Source organism: Budorcas taxicolor, chromosome 1 (genome assembly GCF_023091745.1).
Source record: "Budorcas taxicolor isolate Tak-1 chromosome 1, Takin1.1, whole genome shotgun sequence".
In the NCBI taxonomy this organism is placed as follows: domain Eukaryota; kingdom Metazoa; phylum Chordata; class Mammalia; order Artiodactyla; family Bovidae; genus Budorcas; species Budorcas taxicolor.
Window position 1 is genome coordinate 8034399 of NC_068910.1, and position 19057 is coordinate 8053455.

At 53.7% G+C, this 19057-nt stretch overlaps 1 protein-coding gene across 1 annotated transcript in view; it reads right to left on the reverse strand.

The window, feature by feature from the left end:
• The window catches only part of CCDC12 (coiled-coil domain containing 12), a 40966-nt gene that overhangs the window by 11535 nt on the left and 10374 nt on the right, over positions 1–19057 (reverse strand). The window lies entirely within an intron of this gene.

Below are 19057 nucleotides of genomic sequence, written 5' to 3' on the forward strand. Positions count from 1 at the left end.
CGTGGAGTCTCAACCACAGGACCACCAGGGAAATCCCTAACTCTGGTTCTTTTATCTTCCTTGGCACGCCTGGACTTCCTTCCCCCACACCACCATCCTCCCCAGCCTCTCTGCAGGTCTAGAGAAGCCACGTTCATCTCAACCCTGACAGAGTACGCTTGCTCTCCAGGTATGCCGAGGGCATGGCAGAAAGTCACCCCATGCTGTTTCCACTCCTTCCTTACCACAGAACCACGGCAGCTGGATCAGACCTGCCTGCAGACAAGTGAACACGGAGCATGCTCTCGCATACGCGGGCCCCCGTCCCCAGGGCCTGTCCTGAGAGGCCCTGGGACACAGCCCTGTCTGGGGTCTCCCTGCACGCCAGGGCTGGCCCTCCAGAGGGAGTCCCTGTGCCCATGATTACCAGCCATGACCTGCCTTTGACTCGCTGGAGCATGTTCCGAGGAGACAACTGGAAGCCCCTGCCATGGGGAACCTGCTGCCAGGGAGATAAGAACATATAAAGTCTAAGTAAAATAGCTGCTTGTGTCACCTCTCCTAGAGGTTTGTTTATGCCACTGACAACGGCCTCCCTGAAGGCGGCACTCACATTATGAGTCACTTCCTGCCAGTGTTTGTCGTGGAGACCCTGGGAGCCACCAGACTGTGCCACCAACCCCGGCTGGGAGCTCTGGCCCAGAGAAAGGTTTCTGCAATGTGAACAGGGCAAGATGCTGACCTGGCTCTCAATCCGGGTGGCCCAGTCTCCTGGGAGGAGGCGGCAGGAATGAATGACAGCGGCTACCTGAGTGAGGTCAACACGGGCCTGTGGGGTGGGTGGGTGGGGAGCTTCCTGGCTTCCTACTGAGGGGTGGGCAGAATGCAGGTGTCATAGGATGGGGAGATAGGAGCAGGAAGGGCGTTCCCAGAGGGGAGCAAGCTTGAGCAAAGAGCAGGTGTGGTCTGAAGAATACACAGGTGGCTGGAGCACAGACACACAGGTAAGGTTGTCAAGGCAGGCGGGCGGTCACACAGGGCTCTGGCCAGGGTTCTTAGGCAACGGGAGCCAGAGGAGACTCGGGGGCAGGGAACTACAGGCGGAAGGACCACAGGCCTTTCCCAGAAGCCTGCTGACGAGGCTGGGCAGGGAGGCACAGAGGCAGAAGCAGATTTGGTGATGGCCAAAGAGATGGGAGAGCAGAGTATACACTCTTAACTAAAACAGAAGTCAGGGCTCCCCATGTGGCTTCCCGCCTGCGGACACCCCTCCCTGACAAATGCTAGTGATTACACAAGCCAGCAGAGCCTGGCGGCCTACAGCCCAAAGGGCTGCAAAGAGTCGGACATGACTGAAAGAGATTCAGAACACACACGCACAGAAGCCGAAGCCAGGACGTTCAAACTCCTTCCTGGTTGCCAGCCAATGGACTCCCAGATGGCCGGGGGTCCTGCCTCAGGGAAAGGAGGTGATGGACACAAACACCCGGCAGCAAGGACAGAGGAGAGAACAGCAAAGGCCTAGCCTTCCCCTCAAGGGGGCTGGTGGGCAAGACCCAGCAAGGCTTCTTTCCCCGTAGGCTCTGCTAACCTGGGCCAGCTCGGGGCAGAGGGTGGGGGCTGTGGGAACAAACTTTGAGAGCGAGCCCTTTGCAAACCCCATGCCCATTTCCCAGACCCTGAGCAAGAACAAACTCAGCAGCGTGTCTGTCACCACCCTCCCGGGGTCCCAGAGACGCTCGAGTGTCTCAGCAAAGGCCAAGTTACTCATTAATAAGTGAGAAAACACCCAACGATCTAAATGACATTTACAGAAAATGCCGTGCAGTCTGGTGGGTGGCTGCGGCAGTGGCGTAGGCTGCAGAGGTCGAGGAAGCCCCCTGTAGTCGGGAGAGCAGGGTCTGTGTGAGAGCAGGGGCTCAGGAACGGCACCCATGTGTGTTGGGGGCGTGGGAGCAGGTGAACGAGTGAGCAGGCCATGCAAAGGTGTGCTGCAGTTGCCCATGCAAAGGCAATTCGGGTAGCGCATGGCTTGGGGAGGCCCTGGCCTGGCTCACAGGCAGCGCTCACACTGCTAGGCAAGGGGACAGGAGGCACTGGCCAGCCTCATGGTCCACCCAGCCTGAGACTCTTGAAGACCCTCAGATCTGAAGGACTCACAGGACCGCCGCCAAAAGCCCTCAATTCAACCCATGGGGGAAGCTGACAAATGGCCCTTATGGAAAGGAAACACTGGCTTGGGGTCACAGAACGTGTCAGCACTGGCTGCGGGTCTGGATTGAGGTCTTCCTGAACCCAGCCCTGCATTCCTGCCAAGGAGATGGGAGAGGCACTTAGTTTCTAAAAACAGCTCTGGTCTCGGTCACTTCTGCCACGCTCCCCCCGCGGATCAGATCTGGACATGTGAGATCAGACCAGTCATAGCCAGCTGGGCTGACGTCTCCGCCCTGGAAGACACCTAAGCGTGTGCAGGCAGACGGCCCGGGGTGCATGGTGTCCCAGGGGATCTGGAGACTCCTCACCAGCCCCCAGACCCTTAAATCCAACTCACTGCCTAGCCCCTCTGACGCACACCTTCCCCAAACCCTCACCCTTTCCCCTCCTTCCAACCCCATGTTCTACCCCGCGCCCATGGTCCCCACCGCAGCCAAGCCTACAGCTACTCCCCCTCCGCTCTGGAGAACACCGCGGCCTGCTGCATTCTCGCCTTGTCTTTTAATCCCCCTCCCCAACCTCTCTCTGCACCTTGTCCATCCACATGGATGGAGCGTGTGCTCTTCTCAAAGCTCTCATTGGTCTCCACACCCTCTGGACAAGCTCTGGACTACAGCATCCCCCTCGCAGCCTCCCCAGGCCCAGCCCACTCCCCGTAGCCCGTTCGCATTGGCCTCGTCCACACACTGGACCCTTTTTCTCAAGTCCTGTCCATTCTGATAACCCCAAAGGCCCACCCTTTGGCCAGTCTAGACGCCAGCTCAAAGGCCACCTTCCAAAGGCCGCCTTCAGAGGTGACTGGGCTCTGCCACTCCTCTGGGCCCAGGACACAGGCCTGCGATCATTCCTACTCATCATCAGCCCCCTTCCTCAAGTGCCTCTCGGTGGGGGGGTATCTCCTGGACTCCCTCCAGGTATAGCCTAGAGCCAGGACTAGATCACCTTCATGAACTCTTTGCCAACTTCACCAACTCTTCAACTCTCCTCACCAACTCCAGAAGAGCCAAATTCTTACAACACTGGTGGCTGCAGGGCAGGGACGTCCTGGCCTGGACCGGGGTCCTCCCCACAGCCCACCTGTCCGTTCCTGGAGGTGCCCCACATTTCTGACCCCAGCCCAGGTTTCCACACGAGAGCCCCATCCCTGCTCTCACCCTCCTCAGAGCCCCCAGGAGGAAGGCACCACGGAGGCAGGACTTCAGGGGTTCTCAAAAACAGCCCTACCCCAAACAGAGCCTGACTAACCTGTTTCATAACGCTTGAAATCCTTTCTCCAGGAACAACACTTTTATAAATAAAATTAGTGTTGTGCAAGATTGGTGTTATTTCTCCTTTACACATATGATAAGAATTCATCTTGGCCTGAAGTTTTCCTTTGTGAGGTTTTAGGTAGAGGCTCATTAGATTTCCTCTTTCTTCTTGAGTCAATCTTATTATATAGTGTCTATCAAGAAAATTTCCATTTATACTGAAATTACTGGCAAAGTCACTTTTAATATCTTCTTATTATCCTTTTAATGTCTGCAGAATCTGTGGTGATATCCACTGACACTGATAATTTGCGTTTTTTCTCTTTCCTTATTAGACCAGCTGAAGATTGATCAATTTGGGGATACTTTCAGACTTGGTGCTTTGGGGGGGCTGTTTTTAATTTGGGAGCCATTCCTGATTGAGGGACTAAGATCCCACATGGCACGTGGTGCAGATAAATTTAAAAGAGAGGAAGAGAAGAGGCTCCAAACCTTAGTCCCCTAGGAAGAAGGGAAAGAGGCCTGGGTTTGAGCCATTCCAGCCCCTACTTGACCCAGGGTGGGAAAAGTCACAGAGAGACGGGCCCAGATGCCAGGATCGGGGAGCAGGAGGGGACTGACCACGTGGAGGGTGAATGTGGCATGTCCCACAGCACCACCCTGCACACATCTTCAGAGCCAGGGCACCCTGGGGGGAGGCACAGGGACTTCCTGTCAGGGGCAGCTGCAGCAGGAGCTGTGTGCCAAGGGCACTTGTGGGAGGGCAGTCACCCAGAGTCTGACTCGTCCTGAAGAGGCAATTATAAGAGCCACCATGCCTGGACATAGACGCTGCACAGCCCTCTACTGCCCAGAGATGGGGGAACGGGGTGGGCAGGAGGGTCCGAGCCTCGTGGGCAGACAGTGATATTCGTGGGCTGTAGGGGCCCTGACTCTGGGCCCTGGCACTCAGCCTGCTGCTAGGACCACCTGGCCTGTGTGCCCACTGTCTGCCCAGGAGACAGGGAGATCCCTGAAGGCAGATGCTTGTCTTACCCACCTGTACCCTTGGGCCTGACACCGCCTACAGAAGGCACAGCTCATGGCCTTGATTTCACCTTGCTGTGTGACCTTGGGCAAGTCATTCAACCTCTCTGGTCTGGATTTTCTCATCTATGAAAAGTGTGAGGCTCACACCAACATCATGGCCCTGTTTTAAGAAAGAAATGATCAGGGAAGAAAGAGGAAGGCCTGCAGCTTGGGTGACAAGACAGCAGACCCCAAGGGGAGGAAGGGAAGGGCTGCGGAGAAGCCACAGGCCACAGGCCCAGACTGCTGGCACCTGAGGAGGTCATGAGGAGTGTTCACTTTCACTGTCTCCACCAGGCATTCTCTGCAGTCCCGAGAGCATTAATATGTCTGCTTCACAAACACGTCAGAAGGCGTGTCAGACAACCGGCATGCGGGGGACAGATCTCTTGTTCCCCTTGGTTCAGGGCTCCACCAGGAATCAGAGGTCAGCAGGGGAGGGTGGGGACTAACGGCCCCAGAGCCGCCCAAGCTCTTACGGGTGCGGACATTCCCTAAAGGCTTGTGAGCGGAGAGAACAAAGCTACAGGGAGCGGAGGGCTGGGAGGACAGAAGGGAGCGGGAGATAAGGCTGCCGATAAGAGCCTGGAACTAGGTCAGGGCCAGAGGGGGCGGGGTCGGGGGGGGGCACAGAACAAGGGGGTGCCTGAAGCGGGAGGAGTCAGGGACAACTGAGGTCCTGACCGGGACTCACTGGGAGAATGAAGGCGCCTGAGACAAAAACAGTGCCAGGGCTGAGGGGACAAAGAGAAAGGGTGCGGTAGCTTTCAGGCTGTCCAGGGTTGAGGCCCGATGCCTGGACTCTGACGACGGTCCGCACGGACATAGGCTGAGGTTCCAGCGCACAGCCTTGCCCCGGATGACCGCTGACGTCCTGCGTGTGGCAGAGAAGCGTGGGGAGGTGGCCCCAAGCCAAGTCTGGTCCTGTTCTGGTCACAAGTGCAAACGGGGAACTAGTCATGCCCAAAGGCAGCGGCATGTCCTCCAGCAGCCTGCTGTTGTCGCTTCGTCGCCCAGCCATGACCCCACGGGCTGCCGCACGCCAGGCCTCCCTGTCCGTCACCATCTCCCGGAGTTGGCCCAAGTTGATGTTCATTGTATCAGGGATGCCGTCCAGCCATCTCACCCTCTGACACCCCCCTCTTCTACCCTCAATCTTTCCCAGCATCAGGGACTTTTCTAATGAGTTATCTGTTCACATCAGATGACCAAAATACTGGAGCTTCAGCTGCAGCATCAGTCCTTCCAGTGAATGTTCAGGACTGATTTCCTTTAGGATTGACTGGTTTGATCTCCGTGCTGTCCAAGGGACTTCTAGGAGTCTTTTCCAGCCCCACAGTTCAAAGGCATCAATTCTTTGGTGTTCTGCCTTCTTTACAGTCCACCTCTCACAACCATATGTGACCACTGGGAAGACCACAGCCTTGACTATACAGACCTTTGTCTAGCAGTCTACCAGTCAAGAAATATTGGCTGGCTCCCTTCTGCTAGGCACTCCACACTGGGTGCCAAGAAGGAAAAAAAAGATCCAGTAGGTACTGGCTGTTCACAGACCAACGTGGGCACTCAGCCTGGGCCCATGGACAGGATTTCATGATCAGACACACACGCAGGCCCGGTGTGCAAAGGCTCATTTTTCCAGAGGAAGAATCCACAGCTCTTCAGATTCTCAGCGGGGTGGTAGCCCAGAGGAGGAAAGGAAAGGTCACGGGGGCTTCTTTGGGTGGCACCTGAGGTGTCTGAGGAGGCTTGCCAAAGGAAATACCACCTTTCTTTCTCTCTTGTTTTCTTTTTTTTCGGCCCTGTGGCATTTGGGATCTTAGTTCCTGAACCAGGGATCGAACCCGTGTTCCCTGCAGGAATGTCAACCACTGGCCCACCAGGGAAGTCCCCCGCTTTTCTTGCACTTTAAAGGCTGAGTGGGATTGGGGCTGGGAGGAGGGCAGCAGAGGGGACGAGCACCCGGAGTGTGCAGAGGGTTAACAAGGACCCTCCGACGGCCCCTGCAGGAAAGCCGCTGGGAGGTAACACTGGGGGAAGAGCAAACACGAGTCGCCTCCTTTCCTTCACACACACCAGCCTGGACCAGTTCCCCTGCGCAGCAAGGCAAGGCTCCCAGCTCCTGCCCGGCCCCCTGGAGGATGGATGCACTGTGGTCTGCAGGAAGCCGGGCGGCAGGGCTGGACAGACTAGCGGTTGGAAAATCACTCTCCATTGCTTACTGGTGGTGAGACTGTGGGCACCTGCAGGACCTCTCCGAGCCTCCGCTAAAGGCTCTCCCCACTCCGTTAAAGTGGGGCCGGTGCTCTGTCCCAGGGTGTTTGAGGATTAAAGGCACTAACTTGGGATCCGCCACGTGGGGCAGAACCCTACATGATATCCAGGGTGGGAGAGAACCGCTGGCATCCTGGGATGTCCTGAGCCCTGGCCACCATCAGCGGTGGGGCCTGGAGAACCAGGCATATCCTCTCCTTTCCCCGCCACCACCTGCTTCCCTAAGCCCTCAGTATCCTTTTCTGATAGTGCTTCTTTATTTTCTGCCAAGTTCCTGTAAGTGACCAACTGTTCATTTTGAAAATTGAGACTCAAATGAAGAATGACCTGTCTGATTCCCTCAGGGTCCCCAAGCTGGAAGAGCAGACACCACATCTGTGAGGCTTCCCCACAGAAACCTCTTTCCGCATCCACCACAGAGCTCCACGGCAGCTGGAAGACGGTTGGTAGGTTGCGGCACTTTCCCCCCAGCTGTGTGCAGGCTGAAGGTTACACCCCTTTTTAGCAGAAGGGCGTTCTTCCCAGGCAGGCCATCAAGTGATAACTGTCCCAGACACTTGATTTTACCTTGATTTGTTTATTCGAGATTTTGCTTGTCATCTGTCTTCCTAGATTAAGCTACAAAAGGCTTGCCCGTCACTGTTCGCCAGCACCTGACACACGGCAGCAGGTGACAATGGAGAGCGAATTAATGGGCAACCCGGGGTGGGGGGCAAGGAGAGGCAGGATGCACATGTCAGTTCACCCCAACAGACAAGGCTCTCCTCCCGACGTGGTCTGGGCCGCCACACTGCACTCATGCACCAGGCATCGCCATCCTTGCCTCCAAGGACGCAGGGTCTGAGGCTTGGTGACACCTAGCACAGGTCTCTGTGCGTGTCGGACCCCAAGGTCTTTCTGTCAGTTTGAGACAGACAGACAACTGGAAGCCGGTTCCCTGCTGCTACATACATGGTTCCTTCTGCCAACACATCTGCTTGCTCACCCCTCAGCCGTCTGTCCTACCCTCCCCCTCTGTCAATTATCTGCACTTCTTCTTTCCTGGAGAATGAGGGCCAAAAAATCCCAACCGTGCCTACTTCCTAAGAGAGTGGGAAGGATCAAATATAACAAGGTCCCACACAACATTAGAAGGCTCCCCAAGAGCAGGCGGGCTCTGGGGAGGGCGGGACCCAGCTGTTCTTCACCTCTGTTCTACTGTATCTCCTAGCAGTCATAACAGGATGCCAGGCAACTGACTGTTCAATGAATGGAAATAACACTATTTAATTCATCAGCATACAAACATAGCAAGGTCAACACTGCTTTCTCCTCTCACAGACAAGAAAGTTGGAGGTGATGGTACTGTGAAGTAACTTGCCCGGAGTCCTGTTGCTCGGCCTTGCTGGCGCCCCAAGGGTAGGGTGGGCCTCCAGCCTCGGGTTCTCCACAGAACCTTGGCTCTGACCCTCCTCCCGCCCACCTCAAACACTCCGAGGATCTCACTGGCCTCTAACGTCACTCTGCCTCACATCACAGGGCTGACATCCCTTCCTGGTGTCATCTCTGGGAAACGCAACCAAACCACGAGGAGCCGCAGGTATGGCCATTTCTGGGCCAGGAACTCCCGTCCCAGGAAAGCACCACAGGAGACAGAAGGGCGATGTACACAGAGGTGCTCCCTGGTGTGTCTCTCGTGATATGGAGCAGTGGGGCCCGGAGGAGGCTGTGACCTGCGGGCGCAGGGAGCCAGGCCAGCAGCTCGCACCCCCCGCCAGCGCTGTCACCCGAGTAGCGACCTGACGGGCATTACCGGGAGACAGGACAGGATGGGGGGGCGTGCAGCCACACACGTGAGTGTGAGCGGAACCATGGCAACACTGGCGCGGGACGGTCACACAAGGCTGTGGGTAGTGCTTCCTCCGTTTCCTTTCCTTCTGTTGTCAAATGACTTACGAAATGACTTAAAGACATAAGCGACCGGAGGCAGGGAGCTGCCTGCGGCTCCCTGTCTGGCCTGCGCTCTCACCCGGGACTCTCCTGACCTTCACCTGCCCCAGCCGGCCAGCAGGGAACCATAGGTAGCCCTCAGGCCTGACCCAGCCTCATCAGGGTTTAATGACCTTTCTCAAGCTGAAAACAAAAACAAAAACCCCAGCACTGCTGCGGAAAGGGGAGGGCAGAGGAGGCCTGCACATACCAGCGGCCCTAAGTGCCCAGGGACAGGGCCCGGCAGTCCAACCAGCAGCCACGCTGCAAGCCGAGCGCCTCCAATCAGGCCAAACATCTCCCTGTGAATAATCAGCCTGAAGATTTCAGTTACGAAGTTAACGGATGGTGATCCATGAGGTCACCTGCCTCCCCTCCGTGACCCCACCATTTCCCTTTTTTGGAGGGAGGGGGAAAATGCCTCCCCTGCCACAAAGCAGAACTCACAGCCCCCAGGACTTCCTCACCGTGCCAGGCTCACAGCTAAAGCCAGAGCAAGTGAATCCCAATGGCAAATGGTAAGGTCCCCGAAGGCCCCTGCCCGGGGATGGGACAGCCACATGCGGCTCTGGGGGACTGGCCACAAGGGACAGTCAGAGTCACCAGGCCCAGCCGATCAGCTGTGGGGAATGAACAGCCCCCCGGAACCCCATGGTGTCTGACTCTCTCCAGGTCCGCCAGGCTGGAGAACAGCCTTTGCACTTAACTCTGGCTGGTGGGCGGGGCTCTGAAGCAGAGTCCTGGAGGGAGGCCCCAGGGTGCCTATCTCCCATGTGTTCACCATCCTGGATTCCACGGAAGCAGCCAGCAAGGGCCTGAAAACCGGGAGTGGCCCTTGAAATGACACCCTCCCACCTCCCCCAGACACCTAAGCACACATGCCTGTTTGCACCGATGGTGGGTGCCACCAAACGGTTCTCCCGACGGCCACCAACGGGACAACATCAGGGCTCCTGTCACCAGTGTCACGTGGCTGGCTTTCTACAAGCCTGCGACCCGCTAAAACGAGCAGCTCTTCTCCACGCGCACAGCAGTCAAAGCAAGCCCAGTCCGCGCCTGAGCAACAGACTCACTAGACTTCACACACCCTGAGGTTGATCTTGCTGGCATGGCTGCTGCCCGCAGACTTTTAAATAAGCCCCTACTGCTGCTGCTGCTGCTGCTGCTAAGTCACTTCAGTTGTGTCTGATTCTGTGTGACCCCATAGACGGCAGCCCACCAGGCTCCCCTGTCCCTGGGATTCTCCAGGCAAGAACACAGGAGTGGGTTGCCATTTCCTTCTCCAATGCATGAAAGTGAAAAGTGAAAGGGAAGTCGCTCAGTCCTGTCTGACTCTTCATGACCCCATGGACTGCAGCCCACCAGGCTCCTCTGTCCATGGGATTCTCCAGGCAAGAGTACTGGAGTGGGGTGCCATTGCCTTCTCCCCTGAACTCCTCCCAAACTCCTGCTTTTCTTCCAGGAAAACCTCAGCCCAGCCAACTGCCAGATCCATGTGCCCGTCAAATTGCTTCAGTTCGTCGTTCTGATGTTCATGGAGTGCCCCGAGTCCTGAAACCTGGCGGAGGTGACTAAGACACGACTGCTGCCCTCAGGGAGCTGAGGGGCAGGTAAAAGAGGAAGCAGACAGGTGAATGGAGAGTTCCCGCAGAGCCGTGGGAATGTGGGGTGACTACCAGCTGGGCGGAAGATGAAATTCGAGCTGACCTGGAGGGACAGTCAGTCAAAGCAGAGCAGGCAGGGCAGCGCAGGGAGTGCCGGAGTTACCAGGAATACTGGGTGTGTGAGGCTGGGCCCTGCGTCCGAAGGGCGGGCAGGGACCCCCACAATGCCCTTGGAGGAGGAAACGGCAGGGAAAGGCCTGCCCCGGGGGCTACAGACTTAATTTACAAGCAGTGTGAAACTAGCGACACGCAGGTGGCAACAATGTGATGGGGTGTTATTGATAAAGAACATTCGGGAAGGGCCAGAAAGGAAAGGGCAGCGGTCATTGGTTGAGGCCACGGGAAAAACAAGCCAGGAATGGGTCAAAAAGGCCACGTCCTCACCCCAAGGCTGGCAGATGGCAGCTGCCCCCTTGGTGTGTCTGGAGGGACAGCCCCTGCCAGCCGCATGGTGCCAGGCTGTGCTCACACAGCTGCCCACGCTTCACCCGTGCACATGGAGCCTCTGACCCCCACAGCTGCCCTGGGGTCAGGCATTATCATCCCATCCAGACGACGACGACGATGACGAGGTTCAGAACAGCTAAGGAGCTTACTCAACAGTTCACAGCTAATAAAAGACAGGTCAGCATTTAAACAGAGATTTCTGACTGCGGCACGCCCCCAAAACTCTTTCAAATAAACAGCCTCAAGGCTTGGGAGTGCTTTCTGCACAGGAGCCACCGAAGGGTGACCATGTCCATTACCGAGTGAGAAAAGCAACAAAGCCACCAACGGCTAGAGCTGCAAAGACCTCGGAGAGCACCCGGTCCAACAAAAACTACATCCAGAGGCCCAGGGCATGTGCTCAATCAGGATCTTGCAGGGTAAGACTCAGGAATCTGCATGTTTCAAGAGCTGGCCCACTCCGAGGTCACGATTCTAGTGAATGGCCCCCTGAGGAGCCTCTGAGTCAGGTCACATCCCTCCTCTCAAAGAGGCTGACCCAGGGGAGGAAGTGACCTGTATGAAGCCACCCCAAGCTGCCTGTGGTCCCCGGGGTGGGCTCGGCATCAGAGCAGACAGGATGAGAAGAAACAGAGAAATCTCTCATGCAACATAAACACGGGCCACGAGAGACCCAGGCAGAGGGCAGCACGAGAAGGCCAAGAGCTGGGCTGGTCTAGACCTGGGGTTTCGATTTCAATCGGACTGGTACTTGTCTATTTTATCACGTTGCCTGGAGCCATGCAAGAAGGTGACTGGAACTTGAACTCCCAGGTCATTCTATGGGCTGCCCAGTGCCCACCACACCCTTCCCTTACTTGGGAAGGTTCCATGTGGAGTCCTGGGAGAGGACGAGCCAGCTTCATGCTCTAGAAGCTGAGTGCCCACTACTCGCTGTCCCAGCAGAGAGAGGGGCCAGCAAACAGACTTTTCTCTGGAAGTGTTGGCAGCAAGCAGCTGCAGTGTCCAGACATTTGAGGGCAAGCCCTTTTCCTGTGAAATGCTGGGCTTCTTTCTGCCTGCCTATCTCCACGGTATGCTCTCTTTTTAACAAACGAACAAACAAACCAACCAGCCAGAGCAGATTTCTGTTGCTTGCAACTAAGTACCCTGGCTTCATGTGGCCACATATAAGAACAGTCCAACATCATGAGCATCACTTTAAGCAGTCCACGTTTCTTAGATACCCTGACTCATCTGATCCACAGGGAGGCCCTGGATACAAGCCAGGCAAAGGTCCTGAGGCCCAGTTTGCAAATGGAGCAGCTGGGCTCGGGATATAAAGTGTTCTGTGGATGTGTTTCCAGAATCCCCCCAGGTCCACCACAAAGGCCGATGGCAGATGCAGGCAAGCCAAAAGTCTCACCTGGGTTCCTTTCACTATCCCTCCATCTCAACCTGGAGCTGAGCCTGAAATGTGCAAGGCCCCCACCCTGGAACCCCAGTTCAAACAGCAAATTCTTGACAAGTCAACTCCCAGGCAAGTCAGCGGTTTACAGAGCAACAAAGTGCGCTGAAGCTCCTAGGAGACTAGAAGCTATTTTAACCTCTGATCAGCTGCTTCTCAGAGTGTCACAGTCTGAGAAGTACAGGGAAGACAGCTGTCTCCTCTCTGGTGCGATCTCCAAGTGATAAAGTCCTCATTAAAACCAAATTTAAACTACAAGCCAGAACTGGCACATTTATTTGTGGGGGAAAAAATTGCTTGAACAAGGTCTTTCGGTTTTCACCTACACATATTTCCTCTGGAAGCAAAGCAGTTTTTCTTTTAACCATGTGCTGGGCTGAAAGCTTGAGAAGCTGAACCGCACAAAGCAGCAGAGCTGTGGGACTCCTGAGTTCACGGCCCTCTCTGAGCAGCACTTTCCAAAAGTGCAGAGGGGTGTTAAATGAGGGAGCGTCTGTGACGTGTGGAGCTCTCTGCTGTGGCCGCACCATGAACAGTAGGCGCCGACCACAACCATGATGACAGTGGGGCCGGACGCTCTCACCTGCACCCTGAGCACGAGGCCCCCGAATTCCATCACCCAAGTGAGGCCTGCTCCCCTCACCCCATCTCTGAAAAGGGACACATGACTGACTCCACACGCACGCCTCTCCCCTCCCCTCCCCTCATCTCGAGGAGAACCTAGGCCTTGCGCTTGAGCTGACCACGGTTTAGAAGGGCAGCTCCATCATGCGTGCAGGGGACGTGAGTCCAGGTCAGAAAAGCCAGCCGCAGTGTGCGGGGTTGCTGGGGCGGGGGCTTCCACAGGCGGTCTCCCTGAAGTCAGACACCTTTCCACCGGCCTGTTCTGCTTCCATCCCACCCTCCTTCTCCCAGGGCTCCAGAGAACCAGCCCCTCACAACCCCTCCTCAAGGGTTTTTGCGGCACCTCCACCAGGTCAGAGTTAGGCTGCCTGGAACACAAAGCCCAAATGAAGAGGTGACCCACAGGCCAGCCAATAAGATACAGGAGATTCGCACTGGGTCCAGGACTCCCTCCTCCACACAGCTCACCCCTCCTGCGAGCCCGCACAGCTCTCTCAGGGCACCCCCCAACACACACTCCAGCCCCAGGCCAGTGCACGCCAGTCAGCAGGATTGCAACCGGTGTGCACAGGTCCACTGCCCCACTGGGCCCAGCCTCGCTGACACGGGCCCCCAATCCCTTCACAGGCCCAGCACACAGCCGGCATTTCTCAGCAGGAGTGAGGAGAAGGCTTGGAAACTTGCTGCTCACCCCAAAGAGCCCGGCTCTCAAGGACTCCTGGACCCAGGGCAGGAAGGCTCTGCTGTCAGCGGAGAACCGCCTCTCCAGCTGTCACACACACACACACACACACACACCCCCACACCCACACCCCACCCCCCCACCCCCATTATTTAGCATTCAGATCGCCCTGCCGGACCCTGAGTGCAGCCCTGCCCTGCACACGAGGAGAGATGGGTTGGTTGGGGGGAGACGGAGTGCTCTCCTTGAAAGGACAGCCACTCGCATTTTCTCTAGACAGAGCAGCTCTTGAGAGCCCAGAGTCAATACAGCCCTGGAGTGTAGATTTTACTCCCCACTGGGCATCGTTACCACAGCAACTGTTTCTCCTCTAGGAATTCTTTCAAGAGTACAAGCTGTTGCTTCCTTCCAAAACAAAACCGGGGAGAAGCCAGCCACCCAGGAGTGAGGGAAGGGCCCCGGAGGAAGCAGGGCCAGCCGTGACCCCCAGCCACAGCGAGCTCCGCCACGGGGTCTCCTAGATCTCTAGGGGGGCTTAGAAACTAGACACACGAGTCTTCCCAGCTGTTCAGGATGTGTGTGTTGGGGGGAGGGCAGTGTTGAGGGCGTGGGGCGTGGGGCGTGTGTGCTTTTGGGAGTTATGGGATGTGTACAGGGGTGGGATGAGGGGACTCAGGGTTGGGAGTACAGGAGGTGTGGGCGTAGTCTGGCAGGTTGCTGTTTGGGGTGTGTGGGGAGGTGCGCGGGTAGGGGGCTGGGGGGATGTGAGGAGGTGTGGGGTGCAATGATGCAAGGGAGTCAATGGGGGTGGGAGGTTTGGGGGTATACTGTTGCGTGTATGTGGAGGTGAGTTGGGGGTATCTGGGGGGTGGGAAAATATGAGGGTGTGTGTTGGGGGGAGGTATTCTTCAGTATCCCAGGACGAAACACGGGGCATATCTTCTCCTGAAACAAGAACACAGAGGGGAAAGGGGGAAAGAGGTACACTGGGAAAATGGGACTCACGCACACGCGCTACTGCTGTGCTGTGCTTAGTCGCTCAGCCATGTCCAACCCTGCGGCCCAATGGGCTGTAGCCCGCCAGGCTCCTCTGATCATGGGGATTCTCCAGGCAGGAATACTGGAGTGGGTTGCCATGCTCTCCTCCAGGGGATCTTCCAGACCCAGGGATTGAACCCAGGTCTCCCGCATTGCAGGCGGCCGTCTGAGCCCCCAGGGAAGCCCAAGCATGCTGGGGTGAGTAGCCTATGCCTTTTCCAGGAGATCTTTCTGACCCAGGAATTGAACGGGGGTCTCATGCATCGCAAGTGGGGTTCCTTACCAGCTGAGCTACCAGAGAAACCCATACACATTGCTGCTGCTGCTGCTGCTGCTAAGTCGCTTCAGTCGCGTCCGACTCTGTGCGACCCCATAGACGGCAGCCCACCAGGCTCCCCCGTCCCTGGGGTTCTCCAGGCAAGAACGCTGAATGGGTTGCCATTTCCTTCTCCAATGCATGAAAGTGAAAAGTGAAAATGAAGTCGCTCAGTCGTGCCCGGCTCTTAGCGACCCCATGGACTGCAGCCCCCCAGGCTCCTCCGTCCATGGGATTTTCCAGGCAAGAGTACTGGAAAGGAGTGGGGTGCCACTGCCTTCTCCGATACACGTCACTACTATGTGTAAAATAGGCAACTAGTAAGGACCTACTCTATAGCACAGGAACTCCACTCAATACTCTGTAATGGGCTCTATGGGAGAAGGATCTAAAAAAGGGTGGACATATGTCTATGTATAACTGATTTTCTTTGCTGTACACTTGAAACTAACACAACATTATAAATTAACTAGACTCCAACAAACACATTTTTTAAAATAATAATAATAGCACAAATTGCATTTCAATCCTGGATTACAATACTCAGTACTACAGAGCAACCACATCCTGCTCCAAGGGTCAGCAGGCGGGAATGTAAAACACAAAGCCCGAGTTCAGACAACTGACCTAGGAGCAACTGCTCGAGGCAACTCATATTTCTAGTCAGAACACCCCCCAGTTGCTCCAGAGTGTGGACAGAGTGGACGGAGTCTAAGTGGCTTTGGGGAGCCAGGCTGACAGGCCCCCGCCGTCCTCATGAGTCCGAAATAAGTCCCTTCCGGTGCAAAGCCAACAGGCTCAGAATTATGGGACACAGAACACGCAGGACAACTGCCCAGGCCATGAAATGTCTAAATCCTTGTCAAAATAAATCTGAGTTGTCCCTGCTCTAAGGAGCTGCCTATCTCTTGGGGGGCTGGCATGAACTGGGACTCAGTAACATTCAAAGCAAAAAAAAAAGTCACTACTACTATTATTATAGTAACTACAACTACTATCAGATGCTGCGGGGGAATTCCCTAGTGGTCCAGTAGCTAAGACTCTGAGCTCCCAATGCAGGAGGCCTGGGTCCGATCCCTGGTCAGGAGACCAGATCCCACATGTCACAACTAAAGAGCCCACGTTCTGCATCTAATACCTGGCACAGCCACATAAATAAATATTTTTTAAAAAAAGAAGTTGCAGGAGATTAGCAGTATGTCTTATCAAGGACACTGCATGCCAAACATTCAGAGAGAAATAGTCTTCTTTCTAAAAAAATAAATGTCAGATAATAAATAGTGCTGAGTCACTGATATCCATATGGGGAGAAAATCTTGACATCTACTTTAAACGATGTAAAAATAAATTTCAGATGGATAGGCAATCTAAAGGTGAAAGGTAAAACAATAGCACTTTTAGAATACAACACAAGGGAATATCAACATGACCCAGAGTATGCAGCCATTTCCTTAAATGGGCCACGAAGCATTAGCGGAAAAAATGGATAAACTGGCCTACGTTAAATGAAAAATTTCTCTTCATCAAAGAATGTGATTAAAAGCAAGAAAAGTCAAGATCCAGAGAGACAGCTAGAGTACATATATAGAACAAAGGACGCGCTCAAGACTGGAATAAAGAACTCTCCAAAATCAATAGGAAAAAGTGCCAGGCAACCCAATGGATGGCACCATCGATTCAATGGACATGAGTGTGAGCAAACTCGGGGAGACAGTGAAGAACAGGGAAGCCTGGTATGCTGCAGTCCATAGGGTCGCAAAGAGTTGGACACAACTGAGCAACTGAACAACAACCCAATAAAAGGCATAACAGGCACTTCACATAAATATACGAAAAGATACAGAATTTTATTAGTTAGGAAGAAAGTGCAAATTTAAACCACAAAGGGATACCCCTGCACTTCCATCAGCAAGGCTAACATGAAAAAGACTAACCATATCAAGTACTGGAAAGAACTCTCAGACCCTGCTGGTGGGAGTGTAAAACTGTATAAGCATTTTGGAAAACTGTTGAGTAAGTGATAGTTGCTCAGCTATGTCCGACTCTTTGCGACCCGATGGGCTGCAGCCTGCCAGGCTCCTTTGTCCATGGAATTCTCCAGGCAAGAATGCTGGAGTGGGTTGCCATTTGCTTCTCCAGGGGATCCTCCTGACCCAGGGATCGAACACAGGTCTCCTGCACTGCAGACAGATTCCTTACTATCTGAGCCATCAGGGAAGCCTACTATTAAGAGACATTTCTAAGTATAAAGACAAGTCAACTTGAAAAGTATCACCAGATACATGCTTGACTTTATCTTATAATCTATAGATAATACAATAGAATGTGTAATGAATCCATACACCTTTTCCAAAGGAATATCCGAGACAGAAGTAGCAATAAAGTTATACACTGTTAGGCAGTATCTAACCCCCTTTGCCTCCAAGGCAAACCATTCAATATCATGGTAATCCAAGTCTATGCCCCAACCAGTAACGCTGAAGAAGCTGAAAGTTGAACGGTTCTATGAAGACCTACAAGACCTTTTAGAACTAACACCCCCCAAAAGATGTCCTTTTCATTATAGGGGACTGGAATGCAAAAGTAGGAAGTCAAGAAACACCTGGAGTAACAGGCAAATTTGGCCTTGGAATATGGAATGAAGCAGGGCAAAGACTAATAGAGTTTTGCCAAGAAAATGCACTGGTCATAGCAAACACCCTCTTCCAAAAACACAAGAGAAGACTCTACACATGGACATCACCAGACGGTCAACACCAAAATCAGACTGATTATATTCTTTGCAGCCAAAGATGGAGAAGCTCTATACAGTCAACAAAAACAAGACCAGGAGCTGACTGTGGCTCAGATCATGAACTCCTTATTGCCACATTCAGACTTAAATTGAAGAAAGTAGGGAAAACTGCTAGACCATTCAGGTATGACCTAAATCAAATCCCTTAGGATTATACAGTGGAAGTGAGAAATAGATTTAAGGGCCTAGATCTGATAGACAGAGTGCCTGATGAACTATGGAATGAGGTTCGTGACATTGTACAGGAGACAGGGATCAAGACCATCCCCATGGAAAAGAAATGCAAAAAAGCAAAATGGCTGCCTGGGAAGGCCTTACAAATAGCTGTGAAAAGAAGAGGCGAAAAGCAAAGGAGACAAGGAAAGATATAAGCATCTGAATGCAGAGTTCCAAAGAACAGCAAGAAGAGATAAGAAAGCCTTCTTCAGCAATCAATGCAAAGAAATAGAGGAAAACAACAGAATGGGAAAGACTAGAGATCTCTTCAAGAAAATTAGAGATCCCAAGGGAACATTTCATGCAAAGATGGGCTCAATAAAGAACAGAAATGGTCTGGACCTAACAGAAGCAGAAGAAATTAAGAAGAGGTGGCAAGAATACACAGAAGAACTGTACAAAAAAGATCTTCACGACCCAGATAATCATGATGGTGTGATCACTCACCTAGAGCCAGACATCCTGGAATATGAAGTCAAGTGGGCCTTAGAAAGCATCACTATGAACAAAGCTAGTGGAGGTGATGGAATTCCAGTTGAGCTGTTTCAAATCCTGAAAGATGACACTGTGAAAGTGCTGCACTCAATATGCCAGCAAATTTGGAAAACTCAGCAGTGGCCACAGGACTGGAAAAGGTCAGTTTTCATTCCAATCCCAAAGAAAGGCAATGCCAAAGAATGCTCAAACTACCGCACAATTGCACTCATCCCACATGTTAGTAAAGTAATGCTCAAAATTCTCCAAGCCAGGCTTCAGCAATACGTGAACCGTGGACTCCCTGATGTTCAAGCTGGTGTTAGAAAAGGCAGAGGAACCAGAGCTCAAATTGCCAACATCCTCTGGATCATGGAAAAAGCAAGACAGTTCCAGAAAAACATCTATTTCTGCTTGATTGACTATGCCAAAGCCTTTGACTGTGTGGATCACAATAAACTGTGGAAAATTCTGAAAGAGATGCGAATACCAGACCACCTGACCTGCCTCTTGAGAAATTGTATGCAGGTCAGGAAGCAACAGTTAGAACTGGACATGGAACAACAGACTGGTTCCAAATAGGAAAAGGAGGAGTACGTCAA